Consider the following 8,491-nt stretch of genomic DNA (forward strand, 5'->3'; position numbering starts at 1 on the left):
AACCCCAAAGAGGCCTGATGTGGCCTTCATGTTCTCTTCCAGACCTTCTGCCTCTGTTTTGTCTTCAGTTCTTTGGACTTTATAACCCTCTTCCCTTCTAATAACTAGGTCCCACCCCAAATCCAGGTCTTCAGTACTTAGGGCAAGACAGAATATTGAGAGTGGGCCCCTTGCCTTCTGACCCACTACATGTGCTGAGATTAAACTCCTTTCAAGCCTAGCCTATGCCTGAAACCATTCAGCTCTCTCATCCCCATGGGCCTCACCCTCTGCATGGTCAGAACCCGGCCACAGGGGCCAGCTCCAGTGCTGTCATCTGAGGAAGGCCTTATTCTTCATGGCAGGCCCTTCCAGTTATGCCTTCTGGCTATTTCTGACCCCAGGGAGCTATGAGACCCCAGGGTGAGATAAAACTCTTTTTTAGATTTTGCCATGGTCATTGCATAGTAACAGCAATAATAATGATAACGTGGGCAACAAGAGTGATGATATTAGAAGTCACTGGATGTTTTCTTGTCATTTGTGAGTCAAGGTGAAGAGCCCAGCTTTCTGCAGAGCAGGACCTCGCTTCATAACTGTGTGCCATGCAGTCTGTGTCCTCATGGGAGGTGCCACACTGACCTCCACACTTTTCCAGCCACGGTGTGCACAGACTCAGCCAGCGGCCCATCCTGGGACAATTGCTCCAACCTCGGCCTAAACTGGCATTCTGGAGCCGGGTAAGACCAGGGAGGAAACAAAAGCTCTCCCTCTGCTTAATGAGGAGAACAAAAGCAAAATAAATGTAGATACAATTAAATTTCCTTATAATTTTCAGCCCACTAATAAATCCCTGAGATGGACAGAGTAGGACATTCCTTGAGGAATTCACAACAACATCAACATTAATGCTTTGCTAGAGAAAAAAGCAACCTTAGAGTGACAATAGCCAGACCTCAAGGATCCTGTAAGTCTTCTCTAACGTACAAAGATCCTTTTGGAAACTTCCTTTATCTCTACCCCTCCCTCCAACTTAAAAGTATGTAACCAATCACTCATCACAACCCCAGTGCATCTCTTCTTGCCCATGGTTCCCGTCCCTGTGCTCTAATAAAAGCACCTTTGGCACCGAAGATATCTCAAGAATTCTTTCATGACTGAACATCACATCATACTGAGGGGCAGCCCTGTAAGTCTATTAAAAATGCAGGGTGCCCAGGGGTGCCTGGGTGGCTCAGTCGGTTAAGCAGCCGACTTCGGCTCAGGTCATGATCTCACAGTTTGTGAGTTCGAGCCCTGCATTGGGCTCTGTGCTGACAGCTCAGGGCCTGGAGCCTACTTCAAATTCTGTGTCTCCCTCTCTCTCTCTGCCCCTCCCCCACTCATGCTCTATCTCTCTCTCTCTCTCCTTCAAAAATAAATAAATTTTAAAAAAATAAAAGAAAAATGCGGGGCGCCTCGGTGGCTCAGTGGGTTAAGCATCCGACTTCGGCTCAGGTCATGATCTCACGGTTCCTGGGTTTGAGCCCCGCATCAGGCCCTGTACTGACAGCTTGGAGCCTGGAGCCTGCTTCAGAATCTGTGTCTCCCTCTCTCTCTGCCCCTCCCCCACTCGTGCTCTCTCCCTCTCTCTCCCTCTCTCTCTCTCTCTCAAAAATAAATAAACATCTTGGGGCGCCTGGGTGGCGCAGTCGGTTAAGCGTCCGACTTCAGCCAGGTCACGATCTCGCGATCCGTGAGTTCGAGCCCCGCGTCGGGCTCTGGGCTGATGGCTCGAAGCCTGGAGCCTGTTTCCGATTCTGTGTCTCCCTCTCTCTCTGCCCCTCCCCCATTCATGCTCTGTCTCTCTCTGTCCCAAAAATAAATAAACGTTGAAAAAAAATAAATAAATAAATAAATAAACATCTAAAAAAATTTTTTTTTAATGAAAGCCACACAGACAAAGCATTTTTGCAAGCTGGCTGAGCTGAGCCCTGGGAGCCACATCTCAAAACTCCACCAGAGCCTTTCCCAAGACTCTTTTATGCAACTTTGGTATCTCTGCCTGTGTCTTCCCCAAAATAGAAGAAAAGGGAGTGAGGCAGAGAGACTGGAGGCTACAGAACATCAGGTCTGAAGGTGCCTAAGTGGCTCCTCCCTCTGTGGAAGGGGGTAGTCAAAGTGTGCCTCAGGCCCTCTATAAAAGCCCAGGACTTACCATCTTGAGTCATGTCCGGGGTCTGTCCACACAGGCCAGTAGCAGGAGGACCACCTGAATGCTGACTTCAGCAGTCAGGAATCTCTCCAGATATGGTACACTCCTTCACATCATGTACTGCAGTTTGTTGTTGTTTTAGGACATGGCTATTTGAGTATTAACCAAGTTCCACAAAATTAGGAGCCCTCAGACACTTGCCCAGGGTTTGGCACAGAGCAAGCTCACATAAATATTTGTTACATAAACAAAACCTAATGGACACCAGCCAGTCCAGGGTGCCGCATTTTATGAGAGGAGCTGACAAACTATAGCATATCGGGAGATGGCACGGCCAGGGTTGTGAATATTCTGGAGACCTCATCACATGAGAAAGGTGACAAGAACAGAATCGATAGGGACAGAGAAGAGGAGGTGTCAGAGGGGGCCTGGCCAATTGTTTGGTGATGCCACGTGGAGGAAGAATTCAATAAGCCTTGATTTACACTGTTCCAGACGATAGAATAGGAACCAAGGAGCAGAGGTCCAACATAGATTGCATCTCCCAGTGATGTATGTTCCCCAAGACTAGCACTATCCGGGATGGCACAGGCTGCCCCCTGGGGAGGGCCGCCTCTGTTAGAGGGCACGGCCAAGCACAGGCTGGTCACCACCATGGGGTGTACCTTTTGAAAGGTTACCTGGAACCACTGACATTACCTGGAAGATTTCGATTTGTGTCTCTCATGCCCCAGAATAGAAGGACAAGTGTCCGTGTGATACGAGTCCTGAGGGGCCCTGAACAAAGCAATGGAAGAGAGGAAAAATCTGACTTCAACATCCTTCACTCACCTTTTCACAACCTTTATTGACTCTACTCCCCAAACTCCTAACACTAACTTTCCTGGCTTGGGTATGAGTAATGGAAAAAAAGAACTTACTTACAAGTGTTAATGCCTTACTATGTCAGTCCACATTTTGAAAGAGGATGCCTGGACTTGTGATGAGCACCAGATGTTGTATGGAACTGCCGAATCACCCCAGTGTACACCTGAAACTAATATCACACTGTATGTTAACCAAATGAAATTTAAATAAAAACTTAAAAAAAAAAAAGCAAGTGCCTTGGTAAAGTGTGAGCAAGTCTAATGGTGGGTTGGCAGCTCAGTAGCATTTGAATGGGAAAGTCTTCTCAGATACTTTTCAGTTAGTCAACCAACAAGGGCTCAAAATCTCTACTATGGCCAGCGCAGTGCTACGGAGGGGTGTGGGCACAGTGTTACGCACGGGTGTGGGCAGAGGACTGAGAGGTAGAAGTCCTGAGGTTAAGTCCCAGTCCCACCTCACACTGACTATGTTGTCTAGGTCAATTACTTAGCTTCTCGGGACTTCGATTCCCTCATCTATAAAATAGGGTACTACCCCCTCTTCTTGAGAACAAACACACAAAATGACAGAGAAAGGAGATGGGGACACAGAAGGAGAAACACGCAGCTCAGGCCCAGGGAGAGGACTGAGCCACGCCTAATCCCCACTGAGAGCCCAGTCTTTCCTACTGGCATAGAAGATTCCTCAGTTCTCTCTCCACCAGCCCAAGCATGCCCAAAGGCCCTTGAACTCGTCCCCCTCCACAACAAATTCAGGTACTCCAGAGGGTGTCCTCAACTTCACCCTTCCTACCCCAAGCAGCATTTACTGGCTTCAGAGGGAGAGAGTTCCATAAATGAAAACCAGCTTAGCAAATACAGGCGGCTAGACCCATAAGTTTCTTTACTGCAAGTAAAGGGCTTCATTATTCTGTTGCATAGAACTGACTCAGAGCAAATTAAAACAGATTTTCACAATGACCTGCTGACCTTGCTCTTCACTGATGAGATGCCAGATACCAGAAGAAATCAGCTCAACTTCAGGGTCAAGAATGAGATTTGAGAATGTATTTTCTGACAAGAAACAAAGCATAAAAGAAATGGGATCCTTTGGTGATTGTCTGTCTGCTCGTTTGGGTTGTCCCTTGGACATTTCCAGTATAGATAAATCAGGGGTAGGCAAACTCTCTGTAAAGGGTCAGATAAATAAATATTTTTGGCATTTGTGGCTAAGGATATTACATTGATACTTACATTTAACAAGAGAGAAAACAAACTTCCACAATTTTTATTGACAAAATTCAAAATATGATATTAATAATTGAATACAATTTTTTGTAATACGGGTCTACAATGAGAAAAAAAATGTAATTCTCTTTTTAAGGAGTAACCGTTCATCTAATTGAGGTTCAGAGCTGTTGCTTATCATCAAAATCGACTGCAAATGTTCATCTGCCGATGCTAATGTCTAAAAAGATCTTAGATATTCCATATTTAAAAATGTGTTTTCACACATAGATATTGCCAAATACTGATGCCAATCCATAGATAGGGTTTTAATTCAGCATTTTCATCACTTGGAAGATATTTATAGAATTCTACTAAATTCACCTCTTGATATTTGCCTTTTAACATGGCATTACATTAAAGAGTATAAGTCCTTCCAATTGAAGGTTAAGGGGAAAGATCTTCCATTGCATAGTTAAATGGAAACGGAAATTTCCTTTGTACCTGCATCAAGGTCCAAAAAAAAAAAAAAAGAAACAAAAACAAAAAACTGCTGCCAGTACAGAGTTGAGCTCAGAAAATACATCTGCTACAAATTTGTGTGGCAGTACAGCTTCACTTTTTATTCTAACTTTTGACACACAGGAAGGCACACTTCGACATTACTGGTGATCTAGACAGTGTTAGTCATCTCGGAAACAACTTTAGCATGGTAGGAGTTCCACATTTAAGAGCTCATTTGCCTTGTAAATTTAAATTAAATTCATTAAGAAACATTATCAAGTCTGCCACAAAAGCTAACTTCCAAAGCCATCTCTATTAAAAAATAGTGGATGAAGATAATTCTCATTCAATAAAAATTTCAAGCTTAGCCTTGAACTCAAAAAATCACAGAAAAACTTGACCACTGCTAAACCTTCAAACCGTTGTGGAATAGAGCGAGTGAGACTACTTAACCTCTATTTCTGACCAAAAAATCACAGAACTGAGGATGATTAAGTGCACAAGAGGAAGTGAAGTTCACCACTGACACCATTGGTTCAAAAACATGAAAGACTGCAACATTTTGTCCAAAGTATCTGCTGACGAATAACACAACATTAATCATAGGCTTTAAACACTACGGGTTCATGAGCTTTGAAAATGTTTCCAATTAAGCTCTTTTCCAACTGTGTTTTTACCATCAGTTGTAACATATAGTAGCAGATTCCACTTCAGGAAATCAGTATTTTCTGCACTTTGAGAACATGCTTGCAGGCAGGTATTGCACAGACTATGGCAGAGGTACTTCAGATTTGTGAGGTACTTCAAACTCAGTATTAACTATCCAAATAAACAACTGAGCAGTATCAGAAACATCTGCCAACTCATCAAAAACAAAAAAAAATCACTCAAAACCATTTATTTGCCTTGTTTTTTATTGACGGTTGATGTTCACAATGTCCTCACTCTTTACCAAAAGGCTAGTGACATTAACCAAGTTTGTGTTCTCTGGATACATTTCTCCAGCCACTGCAATCAAATATGATTTAATTGACTCACCAACTAGAAAAGCTTTTCTTGCTTAGCTAACAAAAGAGCTGCTTGGAAACTTACTTAGTTGTGGTTTTGCTTACATTTTTTTGTAAAGAAATTCTGCTGTGATATGTCTCAATTTCAGTTTGCTGATTTTTCTGACCATTGTTTCCTGTGAGTTGGGCACTTTGTTTTTTTAAACTTTTTTTAAATGTTTTTATTTTTTTATTTTTGAGAGAGAGACAGACAGAGCATGAGCAGAGGAGGGGCAGAGACAGAGGGAGACACAGAATCCCAAGCAGGCTCCAGGCTCTGAGCTGCCAGAGCAGAGCTGGATGCAGGGCCCAAACTCACGAACCATGAGATCATGACCTGAGCTGAAGTCAGACAGACGCTTAACCAACTGAGCCCCCCAGGCGCCCAACTTGGAAACCTCTGATGAGTGCTTAGTCTGATGACATCAACATAGATTGTATGATCTCAACACAGCAGCAGCATCACTGCATAATAAACGTAATGCTTTGTCCTCTAATTCCATGATGAGAAGGACAACAGACTATGTTCCACTGTGCCTTAAAAGAAGGACATATGAAGTCTACTTTTCTCTTCTTTTTTCTTTTTTTTGTTTGACATGATGGGTGTGACTGGTAATAGAAAATGAAAGGAGATGTTACAGTACAATGATCAGCTTGCCCTTGAAACACTGTCAAGTCACGACTGCACCTGCAATTAACAGCACAGTCAGCAGCAATGTGAAGGTGCCAGAGACAATATGCAACAAATAAGCATGGCTGTGTTCCAATAAAACAATTTATGGGTACTAAAATTTGAATTTCATATGATTTTTATGCATCACAAAATGGTGTTCTTTTTTCCATTCTTTTCATTCAGTTAAAAACATAAAAATCATCCTTGACTTGTGGGCCTTACAAAAACAGTTGGCAGGCATGATTTGGCCCACAGCCATAGTTTGTCAACCCCTAAATTTGATGACTGTATTTTATTGAATGGTATAGTTGTAGTTAGGGCTGCTTAGAGTCAGGAAAATGGACCAGGTCACTTCTGACCTCCCCTCCAATATGGGAATCTGTGGCATGTGTCACAGGCTATGGATGTTGTCATGTAATCACGTTAACCAGCTGGGTGAGCATCTGTGCCCAGCAGTCTGTTAGCCATTTAAGTGAGTGGGCAAGAAAAGCAGGGGACAAAAGAGAGATAGGAAACATAGGAGCTTCCCTCAAGTGCCCTGCAGTCCAGTTGTTTGTTTTGTTGTGTTTTTAAGTAGGCTCCACCCATGCTGGGTGCCCTAACATGAGGCTTGAACTCATGACCCTGAGATTAAGACCTGAGCTGAGATCAAGAGTTGGACACTTAACCAACTGAGCCACCCAGGAGCTCCTAGGATGAGACAATTTTAATACATACTTTTAACGGCGTTAAGTAAGGTCTCTTAAATAGAATTGGTGCCTAATAAGTATTTGGTGAAGGAATCAGCCAGTAAATGATACATAATATGACTGTCTCTAAACCTAATAGAAGCTCAGCATGGTTGCAACATTAAGCCCCTAGTTTCTGAAGTCTGAATGCCTGGGTTCAGTTCTTGCCACTACTATTTACTACTTCCAGGACCTCAGACAAATTATTTGACCTCTTTTAGCTCTACTTTCCTATCTATAAAGTGAGAGTAATAATATTATCTATTTCACAAGCTTGTTGTGAGCATCAAATGAGATAATGGTTGTAAAGCACTTGGCACAGAGCTCAAAGAGCTCAATAAATAGGAAGTACTAGTTGATAACATTGTGTTGTATAATCAAGGTTTGCTAGAGGCTAGAACTTAAATGTTCTCACACACAAAAAAAAGGTAAGAATGTAAAATGGATTAAAGACCTAAATGTGAGACCAGAAACCATAAAAATCCTATAAAAGAGCACAGGGAGTAATTTCTCTGACATTGGCCATAGCAACTTTTTTCTAGATATGTCTCCTGAGGCAGCGGAAACAAAAGCAAAAATGAACTATTGGGACTACATCAAAATAAAAAGCTGCAGAGAGAATGAAACAATCAACAATACTAAAGGCAACTTACTAAAGGCAGAATGAGAGGAGATATTTGCAAATGACATATCTGATAAAAGGGTTAATATTCAAAATATAAAGAACTGATACAACTCAACATCTAAAAACCAAATAATCCAATTTAAAAATGGGGAGAAGACATGAACAGACATTTCTTCAAAGACATACAGATGCCCAACAGACACATGAAAATATGTTCATCATCACTTATGATCAGGGAAATTCAAATCAAACTACAATGAGATATCACCTCACATCTATCAGAATGGCTAAAATCAACAACACAAGAAACAACAGGTGTTGGCAAGGATACGGAAGAAGGGGAACACTTTTGTACTGTTGGTGGGAATGCAAACTGTTATAGTCACTGTAGAAGATGGCGTGGAGGTTCCTCAAAAAGTTAAAAATAGAACTAACCTATGATCTAGTAATTGCACTATTGGGTATTTACCCAAAGGATACAAAAACACTAATTCAAAGGGATACACACACCCCTCTGTTTGTAGCACCATTATTAACAATATGGGATACATATTTAGCCATAAAAAAGAATGAGATCTTGCCATCTGCAACAACATGGATGGAGCTAGAGAGTATAATGCTAAGTGAAATAAGTCAGTCAAAGAAAGACAAATACCATATGACCTCACTC

Source organism: Herpailurus yagouaroundi, unplaced genomic scaffold, assembly GCF_014898765.1.
Source record: "Herpailurus yagouaroundi ecotype Mexico unplaced genomic scaffold, PumYag 254, whole genome shotgun sequence".
NCBI lineage: Eukaryota > Metazoa > Chordata > Mammalia > Carnivora > Felidae > Herpailurus > Herpailurus yagouaroundi.